Source organism: Rhinolophus hipposideros (genome assembly GCF_964194185.1).
Source record: "Rhinolophus hipposideros genome assembly, chromosome: 17".
In the NCBI taxonomy this organism is placed as follows: Eukaryota; Metazoa; Chordata; class Mammalia; order Chiroptera; family Rhinolophidae; genus Rhinolophus; species Rhinolophus hipposideros.
In genome coordinates, this window is record NC_138063.1 from 26,074,910 (window position 1) to 26,093,622 (window position 18,713).

Here is an 18,713-nt window from a genome sequence, read left to right on the forward strand (position 1 = left end):
GGGTGAGAGGAAGGTTGGAAATGAGGGTTACAGATTGGAGAAAGCAGTTCCATGGAAATGGATAAGCAGTTACTACTGCCAAGGCTTGAGGCAGTAACACAAACCTTGTTGACCTTGCAATTTTGCCATCAGGTGCTCTGAACCCAGATATGTCTATTAATAACACTTATAGTAACACATAAAAAGGAATGGTTTTGGAGAATTGAGGCTGAAAGTGTTGAAATAGAAATTGTTTCCCCCCTTTTTGTCCTTCTTTCGGTCTTCAGTTTCTAAATGTGTTTGGTAATTTTTCTTTTTATGCCTCTGTCACTTTACATTTTGCTAGTGGTTTGTGCATGTGCTGAATATTTATAGAGAAACTCAATACACTATAGATCTTGTAAGTGCCTCGAGGGCAGGATCTGGGTTAATAAAGTCATAAAATTATTCATAACCATTCTGGGTGAGAGCCATATAGTATTACAAAACTATATGCATGTTAATAACAGACAGAAGAAAACCTAAATCACAGATCACTGAAGCCAAAATGGTGGCCATGAGGTTTTAGTGTTCAAATCAACCTGAAATCTTGTTTCAGAAGATAAGATGGCTTTATACACTAGTCATCTAGGTTATTCTGTGGGTAGCAAATATCCCAGTGGCTTAAAACAAGATTAACTGTTACCTCACATTAAATATCCATCTGGGATCAGCCCAAAGCTCTTCACCACATGATCTTTATTCTGGGACATAGGTTACTGGATAGCCCCCATCTGAAGCTTTGCCAGTTGCCATAATAGAGAAAAAGAAATTGTCATGAGTCCTACATTGGTTCTTAAAGCTTCCACTGGGAGGTGACACATATCACTTCCAGTCATATTTTCTAAAGTAAGTCCTATAATCATGCTTAACTTTAAAATAGGGTAGAAAAATGTGTCTGAATATTATTATTGTGCCTGAATAGTGGAGCTTAGAAATAGTTGGGAATATCACTAGTGACTACCACAACTGAGATTATAAATAAATATTTAATTGCCAGATTATCCATGTTTACTCAAGATAAGTAAACCTACATAGGTCAGATGTTAACCGCTTCAAAAAAAAAAAAAAAAAAAGGAAATACAAGCTACCATTGGTAAGATATATAAAATACTTCATATAATAAACTCTCCTAACATATTGTCAGATGGGCATGCTCTTACTAACGTGGCTGAAACCAATAACACTTAATTTTCTTGACATAATAAGAAATCTGGCGATTCGCATTTGCTGACTGTCGGTTGTGCCATCAAGGACTCATGCATTTAGAGTGTTTCCCCTCTGCCCCTCTGCTATTCTTAGTATGGTAGCCATTTGTTCTCACATTTGGTGCTTCTGGGTCATAAGATAGCCATTTCAGGTTAAGGCGTCCTTTTTCTACTGAAAGCTGGAGGAAGAGAGAAGGTGCTAGTATTAGCTACAGCTAACAGCTGTGAGGAAAATCCATTACATGCATATTCCCTAGCCTCTAGTGACTTGCCAACAGTTTTTTTGAGTTTCTTGGCTCATAGACTCATCATCCCATCCCTGCCTTCTTATCACATCATGTTCTCTCTGTGTGCAAGTCTGTCTCCAAGTTTCCCTTTTTATAAGCACACCAGTTATAGTGAATTAGGGCCCACCCTAAGGACATCATTTTATTTAATTACATCTGTTAAGACCCTATCTTCAAATACAGTTACATTTTGAGGTGCTAGGGGCTAGAACTTCAACATGAATTTCGGGAGAACACATTTCAGCCCATAACAACAGAGAACAACAAAGTCTCTGGTGAAAAACACAGTGATTAAAAAAAGCAAACACTGACTTTATGTAAAATTACTATCTATGTGATGTTAAAATACATGAATTGAATAAGAAAGGCAAGGATAGATCAAAAGGTCTTCAACACTAAGTAGATTGGTATACCTGGATGCAGTAGGCAATAGAAACCTGTACAGGGGAATGATTTGGGGAAGGAAAGAGGAAAATGAGAGGGATCAGATGTCAGGAGATATATAAGTGTATATGCAATCGTGATGACCCAAAGAGATATTAATAGAAGGGAAATTAAGAACAGCAACAGACATGAGAGGCATTTGCATAGTAGGAAAGTTAGGATTTAGTGATAGGTATCATACAATGGAAAAATGAAAAAAAAGAGTCAACAGTGGCATTGAAGAAAAAGACTAACCATGCCTACCCATGGGAATTTGTGGACAAAACGTGGGAGAGGAGAGATTTTCACTTTCAATTTCACATCTTACTTAATTATTACTTTAAACAAATAGACAATGAGTATCCAAATCTGTTTTATTATCAGGAAATTTGAGGATTACTGTTTTAAAACTGATGATGTTTTGTATTGCACCAATGAATTGAGATAATTCTGGGGCATCTAAATAGAGGTGCCTAATTGGACATAAAAGACTTGAGGTCACATGGGAATCATTCAAGTAGAAGTGATTGATAATGGTAAAAAATTAACAGCAGGTTGATGGCAATTATTTAGATGCTTGAATAATAATAGTAATTTATTGAGTGCCTACCAAGTGCCAGAAAGTTTATGTATATTGTCTCACCTAATCCTCACAATTACTCTACAAAATAGGTATATTATCTCTGCTTTACAGATGAGAAACCTGAAGCTTGAGACATTAAGCAATTTGCCAGGGCTCATATAGCATATAAGGGTTGGGGGAGACAGCCTTTGAACCCATCCCTGTCAGACTTAAAAGTTTATGTGCTTCAGCTCCACTCTACTTGAGGATAATTACTTCATCTGAGTATAATGAATTCCTTTCATGGGGCAGTGTATTAGGAATCACATAGGAAATAAAACTCAGCGGTTTTCTACAGGTGGCTGGAAATTACATTCCCTCCTCTTTATGTGACACAGGCCAGATGAGGGGCATGCAGAATAGGAGATGTCTGACAGGGGGAAATTATAACTCATTAAGCTACAAAAGTTCTGCTCAAACCAAAGATGAAATTGCTCTTGAATGGTAAGGGGGACTTCCCTGGCAGACATAGTAAAGTTACTGGGCACAACCTCTAAATTTCCCATACTGGATCTATAGATTCAGCATCTCCTTTTGGGGAGAAATCTCACATAATACTATGCCAAAGCTATTTTGAGCAAGAATTAGCACTTTGAAAAGTGCATGTAAATTTCTCATTTCAATAAAAATACCATTGCTCTATAGAGAGAAATGGAGAGCTAGGCTGAATTTGCTCCTTTTTTGGAATGGACACAGTAGAAAGAAACTAAAGAATTATTCTGTTTGGGAGTCTCTATAGAATGAATGAAGTAGAAATTTGACATTATATCAACAAATGGATCAGTGTTGACTGCAAAATTGGGAAAGAAAATGGGGATTAAAATGGTCTGTAACCATAAATTTGAGTTTTGCCTAAATATGTGGTAAACATTCTTAAACAGTAATTATTTTGAAAAAAACATAATTATAGTCCATTCTTGACTACATTGATCAAATCACCTGCTATTTCTTTGTCATTTGCATTCATATCCATTGTGAGTTGAAGGGAGAGAGTTGACCCACATTTAACATTTTCTGGGCTGGTGAAAGAACAGAAAGGGAGGACTTCATACCACCTGTCTAAATATTCAAAAAACTATGAACCAATGAAACAAAGTGGTACTTTTGTTAAAGACTGAGGGCGTCAGGTTTGAATGTAGAATTGTCAGACTTCTTGGGTCCACACAGAATATGATGGCATAGGAAGACCTGGTCCTGGCCCCTAGATGTTGACCCTTGACTTAGGACTTGTTCTTCCTCCCAATTCCCAGCTCTATTCTGCACTGTAAAGAGCCTCATGTTTATACATGTGGACACTTCATCCTGCATATCCAAACTCCATCCTCAGCACTGGACCCTCTTGGGCCAGGAGGGAGATGGTACACTCTGGGAATGTGGTTGGACCTGAGAGAAGAGACCTGAGGGAGAGGCATTTACAGAACTTGGAAATGAGTTTGGGGCAAATAGGCAAAAATTTCCAGGGTCCTAGTTAACCTGCAGGTGATTATTAGTAGAAAATTTACTAAGGTGAAAGTTAGAAACCGGATACCCAGTTTTCCTGATGACAATTGTCCTTGGCTTGTAACCTTTAATCATTGATGGAGGAGACCTTAAACAGAATTGTTGGTTCCACCAAATCATTGGAGCAAATGAAGTGGAAGAAAAAGTTATAGAAATTCACTTGAATGTTCATAGGAAACAATACTTTGCAAATACTTATGGGAAAATGGGATTTGTTTTAGGACCTTTACGATAGAAAATTGCCTCAACTCAACCTTAAGTGTAAGGACACAGTGGAAATGACATTTCTCTAGTTAGGCCTTTCACAAGAAATGAGATGATACAGCAGCAATGCTATTCTTTTCAAACTGTATATTTATTTCTTTCCATGATGATTTTGTAAAAAAGAATGTGAATAAAATAATTTATCTATGTTCAGAACTTATTTTCCAGCAACATTTTTCTCTGAAGTGAAAAACACATTCCCATTCTGCTTTAGTAAATACATACTATGCTGCTGGTGGTATGAGGGAAGTTCTTGGAAGAGCAGGTTTTGTTGAGTCAAATCTTCCTGATTTCACCTTTGTTCTGCTTTTGATTTACTGCATGGCTTTTGGAAGATCAATTGCTCCCTTGTATTGGTCTCTTCTTTTTAAAATGAAATTGTACATCTTATTTTCATCTAAATGGGTATAATGCCAGGTAGATAATAAACATAAGGAAGAAGGTGGGAGACTGAATATATGCTACAAAGACTCATAGGATAAGAATTAACCCAGTAGATTCGAAACATGGTGGGGTCATAGACAAAGTGACATTTTATGTTATTGGGTAGGTGCAATATTTACTATACTGCTCCCTTTTCTTGATAGGTGTGGGCACAGGCAGAATATCTTTTAGAGCAAGTTATACTGTGAGACATGAGGGAAGGATATTATCAGAAATCTGGTACATGAAACTGAGGGGAATAAAGGATACATGCAAGGAATCCTGGGAAGAAATATGAAATGCCTAAAATGAGAAATCCTCTTGGATTTATGTGTATAGATTAAATTAGTGATTCAAATAGGTTTTAGTGACCATGAGTGCTAACAATTTACTATTCCTTTTCATATTTATTGTTTCTGAGCCCAACAGAAACCAGTACAGATGGACATTAAACACACATTTTAGAAATGTTAACGTTTTATGGAGAAGAGTATGCTGAAAAGTTTAATCTGGAAAGCTTCAGAGTTGTCTATAGCATGATAGATAACATAGTTCTTGACTCTACCAACTGAAAAGGATACTTGATACTTCCAAAACTAATGTGAAATTGTTTTTGAGAGTCCTGTGATTTTGTTCTGTCTTGATTTGGGTCCTGTTGAATGCAGGCCAGATGGGCCAAACTGATGAAAACTATACAGCAGATGTTGGTAGATATCCTGGCAGCTGTTTGATATCCAGCCACATGTATTATCACAATAAAGCCTTATCTTCAGGGAATCTGACAAGAATGAAAATCTTTTGGAATTGTGCTACAATAGTGGAATCTGCTGTGAAGGAGTGTTGAAGTTAAAGTTTCCTAGGGAAGCACATGGATTTATTTCATGGGAAATGAAAAAAAAAAAAAAATGACTCTTCAACACTCTAGTGTGGTACTGAATATAACTACTACCAACCAGAATTTAATCTGATTTGGCTGAAGAGACAGTTAAGCTTTCTTTTTCTAAGAATTACTTTGTATTTCTGGGATTTCTTGTAATTTGGAGAGCTCTCAATAAGAATATTCTTATAATATTTTCACCTCCAAAAAAATGTTAACAGTACTGCTATGATCATCAAATTGATTTTCAAAAGAATGAATTTGGTGGTTTTATTTCTTTAGAGCCACAGATATTAATCATACATTTGGAAAGGCAAACCTACAAGATACAATCCAAACTACTCAATAATTTCCCCCCACTTTTCCTCCTACTTTTTAAGATCCTTACAAATAAATATTCTATGCCAACTAGATGTATTTGTATTCCTCAGCCTATCTTGGTCATTTGGCGCCTGGATTGTTCTTATATGTCTCCTATTAGGAAGGTTATCCCTTTAATTATCCCCCATTCATATCCCACTTTGGAGTCCTTTGGAGATATGAAAGATATTTCTCCACAGAACATACTTGACCACTGGCTCAGGAGATCCTTATTTCATCTAAACTCCTGCAGGAGTATTGGTATGTTGGAGTTAATAAGAACTGGCTTGCCAGGAGCAATTTTGTGCATCTTTCCCAACTAAGTGTTCAGTGACCACTTATTGGTAACTTGAAATTGGCCAATGTAGGAATATTTATACCATGGAAATTGGCAAATGCTACAAATCTGGTTATTTTCATTCCTGGAGAGTCAGTTGATAAACATTTTCCAGAAAACTGTAAGACAGTAAATAAACCAGGAATTTGGTATTTATTATGCATTACTTTGAGTTGTCAGCTAACTGTTTATCTCTATGTGCTTTACTCCCATGCAAGATTGTTGGACAGAATCCTTTCCTTATACATTTAGATTTCTCAAAAAGTCTTATATAGTGTTTTTGAGCACTGAGTACTCATATGTGCTTACTAAATATTAACTGATCAAGAAACACTCAAACTTTAAAGAGAAATAGAGACTTTTTTTCCTCAGTAGAACTAAATTAAACTTGCCATATGTCTTCAAGAACCATATTTTGATTTCTTACACAGTATGGTCACCAGTTAGCTCTTTAAATATGTATAAATAGATGAGTCAAATATTAATACTTAAAAGAAAACAATAAAAACAAATAAACTACACCAAGAACTGATAATAAATACTGTTTCAATTCTGATTTCTACTCCGATAATAGCATCGTCTCATGCCCAAATGATAGTGTAGGCACAGATAGGCTTGAACAACAGATAAATTATTCCTAATTATCAGTGCTAGAGAGAGGTCACTCATAAATATTAGGCTGGAAAGGATGTTTGAAATCAGTGCCTTCATTTTCTTGAGAGTACAGATGCCTAGAGTGGAGATGTGCAAAACTGAGACTAATTCTCTTACTTCCACTGAATTTTCTTTCACTAATTCTACTTTAACCCTTGTGTATTTACTTTCCTACTTTATGAATGTGAGGGGAGTAATTTATTTGATCCACCAAACTCAGCAGACCTTCTTCTTTTCCATTACATTTCAGTAACACTGTCTTAATGATGTCATCAGCTAGAAGAACCCCAAACTAATGTCTTCTAAATAAACAGCAAATTATGCCTTTGTGATTTAGAGTGGATCAGGTAGGAATTATGTATTAAATTCTAGACTCTTCCATTTATAAGTATGAACACATGCCCACATATACATATATACCACTCCTGTTTGTCTTTGAGTGTGATTGTGAGAATTAATCATAACAGATGTAAAATTACTTTGAAAAGTAAAAAAAAAAAAAAATAGACACTTCATATTAGAGAGAAATTTCTCATAGGAGAAACATCGTAGGAGAAAACAGGGATTTAATGTCATTTATATTTTATCTATTATCTCTCTGCACTTAAGCTCAACTTGCAGTAAAGTAATAAACCTAATAATTTTTTTTAAGAGTATGTGATGTGTCCTGTCATGTATGAAGAAGGAAATGATGTGGTTTCTTCTCTTAATTTGCTTGACCTCTAGCTGGGGAAAGAACCAATGAAACAAAATCAAGGAAAACATAATTAAATGATAAATTGTACAACAGAGATTAAAAGAACTTTAGGAGTTTGAAGAAAGAGAAGTGAGTAAGGGTAGCAGTGGGAGTGGGGGCAAGTCTTCGTGGGTTAGGGTTCTGAGTGTAACCTTACAGACGGTGCCCATGGCGTGTGAGTGGATGGCCATTGCAAAAGAAAGAAACGAAACATTTTAACCTACTCTGATGAATCCTTTCTCAAAAGACTCCCACTTAAACCCAAACTATTTTTTTGGAAATGTTTACACTTGCTTTCATGTGTAAAGCATGAAAATGATCCTCAATGAGCATCTGAGCCATTTATGGCTTATACTTTCCTCAGCATGTTTTGTCTCCGGCTGGGTCAGAATGAAGTAAATAAATAGTTGGAAGAAGTAGTCTTCGCCTTTCGTTAATTCCTTGGCTAAAATGATGCCATCAGAAACTTGGTAAAACGACGTCGCTCATCCTGAAATTGCAGAGGCCGCAAAGCAAGCCAAGATAGACAAAACAAAGGGCACATCAACATAATGTACATATTGTGGGGATTCTTGAAGGTCAGAGCATGATCTTTTACTTCTTAGTGACATATAATGCCAATATTTGTCAGATCTTACTGAAGACTAAAGCTCAGGTAAAGAGAAGAATGCATTGCATGACATTTGTTTTCTGTCATATAGCATTAAATATCCTGTTGTTATAAACAACCAGCTTTGGTGATTAAATGGATGGGCTTGTTTCCCAACCCCCTGCCCCCAAGAAGCACTATCCAGATATATTTATAATGAATTACAAGAAGCTATTCCAATATTCCAAACTACTATGAATCTCTTTTCAAATTCCATTAAAAATGAGATAAACATCTATGTTACAGTTTTTTCTTCTTTTATAATATCATATGGCACATGATCTGAAAAGACTGTCTTTCCCTTTGCTTGGGAAGATGTAGTCTGTAGATCTCACAAATATCAAACTTGTGGAATTCTGGTCCTGGAAACTCATTCCTAAGTAAGAATGGAGTGTGTCATGATTACTTGTAAGGGTATGGGGTCCACAGGAACAATCTCATAGTCAAGTATCCATATTATGGAGCCAAATGAAAACTTGGGTTTGTTTTCTAGTATCTGTATTAAAAAAAATCTGAACATGTGTATGAAATTGGATCAGGAATCTATACAAAGTCTATAGGCAGTGAGCCCTTTTCAGTCAGGATGCTTTGTGGTTTTGGGTGTCCATGCATTTGTTAACAAAGCTATGACCAGAAGTTGGGAACACGGTGGATACACCCACAGTTGCTGAGAAGTTGGGAACGCGGTGGATACACCACAAAATCTGACCACAGCCAGTGAAGACTGGTCAGTAACCATGGGAGCATCAGGCTCACACCGGTGAAGGAAGAATGGCTTCCTGAGGCTCTTGCTTCTGTGCAGCTTCCCTGCCAGGGTGACTCCAGTTAAACACCAAGAACTAAACATCACTGGGTTGGTGCTGTTAGTATAATCTACTCTCTCAGCAGAACAAACTATTCATATAGCGCCAACTCTGCTTATAATCTGGTGAAGGGGTAGGGCTGACGTGCATATAACAAAAAAGGAAAATATTTCTCTGAACATAAAAGTATATTGCTCTCTAAACATTAATGAAAATAACAAACCAATCTACATGTTTTAAGACTTCAAAGAAAGGATACCAAATCTTAGTGTAAATTGTGCAATCCAATAAGATATTTTCTGTTTATCATTTGACTTTTCCTAGTCCCCTCTACACCATTGCTTATCACTGAGACTCCTGGTATACCCAAGTTTGGGAAAACCAGGCCTTAATCAGCTGGACTTGATTTTGATGTAATGTGTGACATGCCAGCCTAACTTTATATTTCTTCTATATGGAACACTTCTTTTCCTAGAGCCTGAACTTCATTCAACTGCCATCAGTAGCTAATGATAAAATTGTCTATATGTAGGCAAATGAACACTCTTTATCATGAGAGAATGCTTCAGCTCCATATTTCTGGTGAGTTGATTAGACACTATGTACATGTTAGTATCTCCTTCACTTTTATTTATTTATTTTTTCTTAAGATCTGTCTTATGAGCCCCATCCTGGCCCATACAGTCTTCCAATGACAGAAGAACCTTTCAAATGATAGGCAGTGTTCAATATGTTTTAAAACAACAATAACATAGGAGAGAGAGAGAGAGTAAAGACAAATCAAAAAGGGTCTTGAAGAAGAATATGAATCACAAAGAAATATATGTTTTAATTCTTAACTACTTGTCCTAGCAAGAATCCCATTAATTATATTGGCCTAAGTTTATAACCTTGACTAGTATCAGAGTTCTTTCTACCAGAAAGTGTAGCTGATGTAAATGACCATGGCACGTCTTAGAGGGAAGAATGTGTGATGAATAAGTTTGCAACTTGGAAAACAGTTGAAAATTATGCAAGTGCACATCAACCATCTTTGACATAATTTAATAGCTAGTTTAAAACTATTTATATAGGGAACTTAGAGCCTATTTCCTCAGCACAATTCTCCTTCCCTCCTGAGTGCAGGCTGTTGGGTGTCACTTCTAAATTCTTATGCATGAGTAATCTCACCATATGCAGTAATATATTCCTCTTATGAGAAAGTAATCAAGTACAATATAACTGATGGCTTTCCTGATTCAGTAATCAGTAATTTGTGATCAATTTTACCTGATAGTGACAGCCTGGTGTATAAGTTAGTGCTAATGTATATTACTGCATTTCATTTCTATAGAGCCTGTCAGGTGAGTAAAGGAGGGGGCCTAAGGTGGAGAACTCCTCCCCCTCCATCCATAAGTGGCACACCACTGGCCTCCTGGTGTTATTAAAGGAAAATTGGAAAAGTTTCCAGAAGATTAAGCAGAAAGCTTACAACTTGCACAAGACTCTCAATTTTCCAGTGGCTCTGACAGAAGGATAAATCTTCAGCTGTTTTAACTAAAATGTAAGCAAACCCAATATCTAACTACAGTAAACAAAATTTATTATGATTCAGACATGGCAGTGGTGTTTACATGTAGGTTGACAAAGTTGCCAATGTGTGAGACTCTTAGTTAAGAAAAATGTAGCAAGTTGTTTCTTATCCATCAGCCAAAGAAGAATTTTTGAGAGCTGTGGACATACAAAGTGACTTTGAACTGTACACTTGCATTACTTGTGGATATGAAACCTGGTCCAGCTTGAAACACAAATGAAGTAAATATCTGATCATATGGTGTGCGTTGTATCAACCTCTGCTCTAAAATAAATTACCATATAAGATACAACAAATGTATTATTTCTCTCTTTTTATCCTCTTATTATCGAGGTGAGATTTATTAAGCCATTATTACCCATAACACATGGCTTAAAAATAGTTACTCACATGTCCTTTACTCACAAGAAGAAAGACATTGAGGGGATGGGTCAGAGAATAGGTTAAAAAGGGAGGTTAAAAAAAATAATAAATAGTGCCCAGATACCAGGTTGTTTGGACCATGCTGCTATACATTGGGAAGCCTCTGAAAACTCAATAATATCAGCATAGACAGGGATTAAGGTTGCTAGGAAGGTTTTCAATTTACTTCACATTTTGACTGATTCTGCCAGTAGTGCTACTTCGTTAAATTGAAAAACATACTGGGCACACCAAACTAGCAACATTCAAGCCTGGCCTTCAATAACTTTCATTGAACATTGCTCTTACATCATGGTAGCACAAACCTTCCACCCATGTTGCCGTTTCGGTTGTAGGACTATTACAAAGGTGAACAAGAGGTTGACGGGAGGTCTGATAAGTCTTCAATGCAGCTCAAATATGAAGATTTTATGGGCAATGTAAAGCCTCCACTTTCTCCTGTTAGCTCTCAGCTTTCTGTTGATGTACAAGGTCTGACAATTAAGTTCTTGAACTTTGTCGCAATGATGTTGCTAACCTTTTTTGATATCAGAGGGATTATTCATTATGAATTTGTACCAACTGGACAAACAGTTAACTGAGCTTACTATTTGGAAGTGCTAAAAAGGCTGTGTGGAAAAGTTATATGACGGGAACTTTTTGCCAACAATTCATGGCTCTTGCATCACAACAATACACGGCACTGTCTGTGAGGGAGTTTTTAGCCAGTAAACAAAATAACTATTGGGACACCCTCCCTACTCACCTGACCTGACCCCCAATGACTTCTTTCTTTACCCAAAGATAAAGGAAATATTGAAAGGAAGAAATTTTGATGACATTCAGGACATTGAAGACAATATGATGACAGCTCTGATGGCCATTCCAGAACAAGAGTTCCAAAATTGCTTTGAAGGATGGACTAGGTGCTGGTGTCGGTGCATAGTTTTCCAAGGGGAGTACTTCTAAAGTGACCCTTGTGACATTCAGCAATGAGGCATGTAGCACTTTTTCTAGCCTGAGTTTGCAAACTTAATTGTACTACCTCATATGAAATCTTTTCATCAGGAAAATTTCATTTTATAATTAGAGAGAAAAAGACTAAAATTCTACTTGAGAGCTATACCATGGTAATTTCAACTAATATTTAACTATACTTTTTCTAATATCAGAAACTTTGTTGAGAAATGTTGGAGGGTGTCACGTCCCGCGCAATGAGGGTTGAGGGTTCTGGGGAGTGAGGAGGGCGGCTCAGGGTTAAGAAAAGACAGTAGCCAATAATAGAGTGTAAGCGGGGCCAAGGGGCCTCCAGCCTCAAGGACTGGATGCCCCGAATCGGGCCTACGCATAGATTTTATTAGTTAGGTGAGGAAGTACAGGAGATAAAGCTCGTCAATCTCAAGATCTGTGAATTCCATATGTCATAATAGGAAACTGATTCAAGCCAATCACCCTTGCCTTCAGGCAGGAGTACTAGTCTCAGGATGTATGTACTTCCCCAAAGGGACAAAACCTTTATGCATATGAATAGATGGAGAGCACATCACTGAGTCACTTCCCTTGCAGGCTGTGGGAAGGAATGCAGCCACAGAGGCAGAGGCTCTCCTTAGCCTGGGGAAGGTGGGGGGCTGGGCCCACCTCTATGAAACCCATGGGTTCTCCTGTTGGTCCCCACTCAATTGCACCTGGTTTGAGTTGTCCCCCCCATGGGGAATCTTACTCGTCATTGGCTGACCAACCATCTTTCTGGGGCCAAACAGGGAGACATAAGGTGCAAACACAAAGGTAAAGCAATGTCCCTGAAATGCTCCATCTCACAGACTCCTTTCTTTAGGGGCAGGTAGAAGGAGACAGATGGGTAGGCTGCTGTGTGGCAAAAGGAGGGAAGACATGAGTTTGGAAAGAGAAAGAAAATAAAGAGAAGTGGGCTGAAGAGAGAAAACAGGGAATAGATAGTTCATTTTTCTCATTAGACCTCGAACTGGCAGTATTGGCAAATGGTGTATAACTTTTCTAGATTTATTTTTCTTTGGATTGGAACCCATATTCATGTGAAAAAAATGTTTAGCTCCAGATGGAACTCTATCCAGCCCTGGCTCCAAGCTCTCATCCCTGAAAAAAGTTTCTCATCTTGGGTTGGAAAGAGCTAATGTTTATAGACAACCAAAAGAAGGCCTACCATACACAGTGCAGGGCATGCTGTTATACCGAAGGAAAAAAAAAATGTGTTCAACTTGTGCAATATAGGTAGTATATTATAAGCAAGTTTCATAGGGCTAAGAATTCAGTCACAGATTGGGACTGATGCCTTCCATTCATTTGGTTGCTTCCTGTTAGTTACTTCAGTGTTTATGTTACCATAATTTAATTTGTGTACATTCTGTATTATTGTAGTCATACAGCCAGTGTTGGGTAACTTAGAACATGCAGATACTTGCCCCAAAGTCTAATAACTGTTACAGTCAGGTGCGTAGTTTCACTAGAATTTATTTAATTAGAAATCTTCATGAATACCCTATTTTTAATTTGCAATCAATTGTGTTCACCCTCTTCTAAGTTTGTTTTTGTAAAATATATCTTATTCTAAGTACATATATATTTCTCCCATTTTTGCCATCAACTCATGAACTATAACATATTAAATTATCTAAATAATCAGTGTGCTGTGTAGACTTGTTTTGTTTTTGTTTTGCAATAACTTACAGTTACTGTTTTTCTTGTTCTCTTTTCTTTCTTTCCTTTTCCCTTTCCCCCTTTTTATCTCATACAGAACTGCTATATTGGTTGCTCTTTCTGTCCAGGCTTGTGATTCACATCCCTTTAGTTATTTTCATAGGCTATAGACTAATTGTTCTGATTGCTGCTTACTTCTCAATATTTCATGTACTGGTGATTTCCAGAGTTGCAATTTCATTTTATTGTGGAAATAAAATCTGTCCATTCAAATACCCTTTAAAAATAATGATTTTAGCTTATTCCTATTGACTCCTGCCCTTTTTCTCCCTCAACAAGGATTATTGTTCTACATCATATTTATTATTTATGGAACTTACAGATGTTTTAGTTAACTTAAATTTTATGAAATTTTAGGCTTCACATTCTAAACTAAAGCAGATCTTTTTATCATTTTGACTTGCTTGCGATTATATACATTGTTCATTTTCTTTAACTGTTTACCTAGAATATTTTACCCATCTGGAGTTTTGGCTTAAATTTTCAAGACTTAAAATTAACAATAGCTTAAATATATGTATCAAATTTCCTTAACTCTAGGTTATCATTAATTGTAAAATACATTGGCTTGATAATAGCTTTTTGAGTAAACACATACACATGACACATATTTTCTATATAAGCACATACACAAATACACCACACATATTCAATTCACGTATTTATCTACATAAATAATTTCTTCTTTATTATCCCAATAAAACTCAGCCTTTTTAAAATTCTGATTCTAAAAATTTTGTGAAGCACTTTTGGCCAGTGGCTCTTATATCTCTATCTATATATCTCTATCTATCTATCATCTATCTATCTATCTATCTATCTATCTATCTATCTATCTATCTATCCATCTATCTATCATCTATCTATCTATCTATCTATCTATCTATCTATCTATCTATCTATCATCTATCTATCTATCTATCTATCTATCTATCTATCTATCTATCTATCTATCTATATATCATGCTGATTTTTAAAACCCAAACATAAAATTGTAACTTTACTGTTACCTTTTAAGACATATCAAATGATTTTACCCACATTTACTATGTACCATATTAAAATTTTTACTTTCAATTGTCTCTAATTAGAATAATATTGCTTGAAGTTACATAGCTGCTCTTATGTATCACTGGAAAGTTTTTGATTGATAGTTGATTTCTCAGAGATAGTTCTTTAAAGTGTATTGTCAGTCACAGTAACCTTTCCTGAAAAATCTCTGATGTGAGTCAAGTGATTTGGTAATTCTTATCTCCTAGAGTTGAATTGACTGTCATGTAATATGCAATACTTTTCCATTTTAGTACTGTATCACATTACAATTTAATAAAATGTAAACAACTTCATATGACACAACTATTATATAACTAATGCAGGTAATTCACCATATTCTCAACATTAAAACAAAGTTTACACAGTTTTTAAATGTGTACTATAGTACAATAGTATACTATTGTAACTGTGTAAACTTTGTTTTATACATGTATATTTAGTCCTTCTGGCTCCGTAGTTAGATAGGCCAGGTTAAAACTCTAGGATAGTTATCTAACTGTCCTCAGTTTTTGTTTTCTAACATGTATAATAGGGAGAATATAGCATTTTATACAGGGAATAATTGAGAAAATATGCTCTCAGCATGGTGTTGGGTGTAACATAATTGCTTACCAAATGATAGATTAAAAAAAAAAACACCAAAATAATACTTCATGCTTGTAAATACTAGATATTTATATGTATTTTTTTCAAGGTGTGTTTGCTTTTAATGTAATAGTTCATCTTATAGTAGCTGTATCAGTTATACAGGGGAAGACTTGACATAATTTACTGAGTAAAGCAGAAATTGACTTACTTATCCAGGCTTCTAAGGCCAGTATGTTGAGAGCTGGGACTAGATGCCATGCTGAGCTTTACACTGCCCTGTTGTCTCTCTGGTTGGGAAGTGATATTGGAAGGAGAACCCTCAGGACTCTAATCATATTCATAAGAATTTAGGAAATTTCCCTAGGATTTCCTTACTTAAGAGGGAAACATAAGCTGTTTAGAAATATTTTATGAAATTTGACCCGAAACCCACGAAGGTGGACTGAAACGCATGTGAGATTTTGCTGCTTTTAACTTGATGGGGCAGGTGAAGTTGGTGTCCATTGTGGAGCTAAACAACCTGGTCAGGAGTCAGGAAAACAAAAGGAGGATACAGGAGAAGCTCAAACAGTTGCAGGCCCATCTGCTACCCACATGAAGATGAGAGCCTAAAAAAGTAAGTGGCAATGTGTAATAACTATAGAGTGGCTGCTGTTTTACTTTTATACTACAAATATCAGGGGGGAATAAAATATCTTTGGTAAATGTCGTTTAGCCTAACCAAGTTGACATATTACAAAGCTACCACAGGGGTAATAGAGAAAGGTGGATATTCATAAATGCTCATTTGTGTGGTTACAAATGCAATAAATAATTTTAAAAAGCCATGAAATTATGTACATAGAGATGAGAATGTTGTTTGAACTGAGCTTAAAAAGGCTTCTCTGATTCATTCTTTTATTCGTTCAACAGTACTTTCTTAGGTATCTATTCCATGGAAGGCTAGGTAAAATTATAAATATATAATTAAGTCATCATTAATTCACTCAACAGATATTTGAGTGGTGACCATGTTCCAACGTGGCTCAGTGCAATGGGTATCATGAGACAAGATAGAGTTCTTTTCCTTTGCATATGTAACATTGTATAATATTCACATGTAATATCTGGCGCTGTTGTCTCCATTTTCATGTTAGAACATGAATGGTTAAATAACTTGCCTTAAAACATCCAGTTAGTAACTGGTAATGGCAAAACTTGAACCCAGTTCTGTCTGAGACCAAAGCTACTGCTGTCAATATTTATGTGACACTGCCTCCCTTTCATCATTTATGAACATTTCTGCCTTATCCACTAAACTCTAAACTCCTCTGAGGCCAATGAGTATGTCACAGTTATCGTTTTATACTCTTTGCCAGTGCCTGCCACAGTACGATATATATCCATCAAATCAGCTTCTTCCGTAGTATAACCATGAGACATTAATCCATTGGGAACTTTCCTCCACAGCCTTCTAACAACAAGTTTTCCTTAAGCCTCTTCTATATGCCAGGCCCTGTTCTAGGTGCTATAATAGATATTATACAAAAAAGGACTTCTCTTGTCAAAGAAGCTGTAGAAATGCTGAAGAGAACAAAATTAGAGCCTTTGATATACTAGTAAGCATTTGGGGTTCTTTAACGGAACAGAGTGTGACAAATTTTCTCAACTTGTCTGATCAAAGGCTACTTTCTTTTATTTTATTATGCTCTAAATTGTCAGTGCCACTCCAAATATGTGACTTCCAGAACTTTGTACAGAATCCGTATCTAAAAAATCTGGCAGAGAATATGGTGGGACTTCTAAAAACAGAATAGATGCCTAAATGGTTCAATTTGATTTACATTTCTAATCCTGATCCTCATGCTTAACTCCGGGAACAGTTTTTGTTCATAAAATAATACCTCCCCTTTCAGCTTCTAACACCTCAGTAATACCTCAGATACTTAGTTTTTCAATCGGTTGTCAAACAAGTTCTTTAGCTAATAAAGGTAGAGGTGCAACACTCCACACCATCGAAACAAAATGTTTTTCTGAGATCTAAAATTATGTATCTTTAGAAGCCAGTATACCTTAATAAATATCGTTGAAGCAATTTACAGCTAAGTTCCAATTTTCTTAGTAAGGCAGCTACTTTCATGCAAGGCAAGTTTCCTGCAATATAACCCACTGGATCATAAAACAGGAGACAGCAGTATGTAAATGGTACAGCAGGATCTCAGTGCAATGGCTAAAAGACACTGGGAGAATGTTTTCTGTTGATGATGCCCCAGGAGCTTCATCACCATGAGAAGCACTAGAGCTCATGGTCAACAGAAAGCTTTGGAGCCACAGCAATAAAACCCTAAACTCTTCTTGGTGAGACTTATGATTTCTCGAAACCACATTAAGTAAGATAATGTATATGAGTTATATGTGGGCAAGGGATTGCCCTTTTCCAAGATGAGACGCGGGTGACCACCAACGCAAAAGAAAAATACGAGATTTAGCCTGAGTGTCTATTAACAGGCGTGTGTGTGTGTGTGTGTGTGTGTGTGTACTTCATGCAACTGAGCAGCACAACAGCTTTTTTTTCTTGGCAAAAACTGAGATAGAATCCTAATTGTCTCAGTGGTTTGCTCCTTTAATAATCCTGTAATTTACAGATAGATAGAAAGATAGATAGATTGATAGATAGATAGATAGATTATAGATACTGATATAGGTGACATATATATATATATATGTCTCCATTTGGCAGGTGAAGAGACAGAGGCTAAGGGACTTGCCCAGGATGACACAACTAGTAAGTAGAAGAACCAAAATTGAAAACGAGGGCTTCTTTCCCTCTGAAGAACATCTTTTATATTGTACTCCTATTCTCTCTTCATTAACTAACATTAGCGACTCACTTCTTTTTCCTTGATCTCAGTTTCTTTTTTTGTTAAGTAACGGGCATCAATTTGATGATTTCTACAGTGTCCCTTTCAGTTCTGATTCTCTTTGGAGAGAAATGTAATTCCCATTAGTCACACCATCTCCTGTGAGGTTGAAAATATATATTTATATCATCTATCAATTCACTCTTCCCCATTTTTATTATTTTTTTTCTATATGCCTAGGCCTCCTGGGTCCAGCATCCCTGTCTAACCTGTCAACTTTTCAACTAAAGTAATGCCTTTCATTACATTTTGGATGCCACACCAGTTTAATCCCATTGATAGAGGGCTATGCAATCACGCTGA